The sequence below is a fragment of the Suricata suricatta genome, chromosome X (genome assembly GCF_006229205.1).
Source record: "Suricata suricatta isolate VVHF042 chromosome X, meerkat_22Aug2017_6uvM2_HiC, whole genome shotgun sequence".
Taxonomy (NCBI): domain Eukaryota; kingdom Metazoa; phylum Chordata; class Mammalia; order Carnivora; family Herpestidae; genus Suricata; species Suricata suricatta.
The window spans coordinates 108,555,409-108,556,413 of NC_043717.1; positions in this window are offsets into that span (position 1 = coordinate 108,555,409).

Here is a 1,005-nt window from a genome sequence, read left to right on the forward strand (position 1 = left end):
TCTGTCCCCGGTCCCCAGGCCCGCTGCCCCCACGATAGCCCTTAGGACCCCGAGAAGCTCGGGCGAAGGCTGTGGACGTCACACTTGGTGACAAACTCTGGGGAGTCCCGGGGGAGTCCCGGGGGCTGATGCTAAGGGCTGTGATGGGATCCTTGGGGACCCTCAGCCCTATCCTCTTTCCCATCCAGACTCCATGGACGGCCGGGGCCTGGGCTCTGCCACCTGAGGACGGCTCCTCACACACAACAGGCTCCCCGTCTGGCTGGGACCCGGGACGGAAGCCCCCCGCGCCTCACCTGGTCATTGGCACCCCACCCTGCGGCCTCCACCCCCTCACTCGCCCCCCACTGCTGGAAAGATTCCCCTCTGAGTTCCCGGTCCCTCGGTCCTCCCTTCTGGTCCTCACCTGGAAGCCTAGTAGGCTCTGAGCCCTTCCAGCTGCAGAACGGATTTGAGGTGCTGCAGCAGGAAGCTCAGCAAACCACCCTACCCTGGGGCCATGTATTGTGACCAGGATGCGGAAGTCCCCATTGGCCTCCCATTGTCCTCCTTGTAGCTGCACCCTGGGGCTTCCCCCCACCCCCTTTAGTGACTCCCTTCTGGGTCTGGGTCCTTTGTTCCTCCCGTCTGGTCCTCACCTCGAAGCCTAGTAGGCTCTGGGCCCTTCCAGATGAGCACCCTGGGCAACAGGCTGCTCACGAGGCACCAAGCCTCCCCAGCTCGTCTCTTCAGACCAGGATGAGGAGATCTAGACGCCTCTTGGGGCATTGGGAAGCTCAGACTAGGATGGTGGCCGTGGAGACGGTGGAAAGGGGACAGGCTCTCAGTAAGTTTGGGGGACGGCGCCCACGTGATGTGAGTACCGGGTGCAGGCAGGGGAGCACGTGCAGCTGCTAGGTCAGGGACGGATGGGAACAGTCGGTTGGCGGCGAAGCCACTGACAGAAGTGGGTGAGAGGTGGATTTGGCGTGGCGGCAGTTGGTTGCGGACCCGAGTGTACTGGCT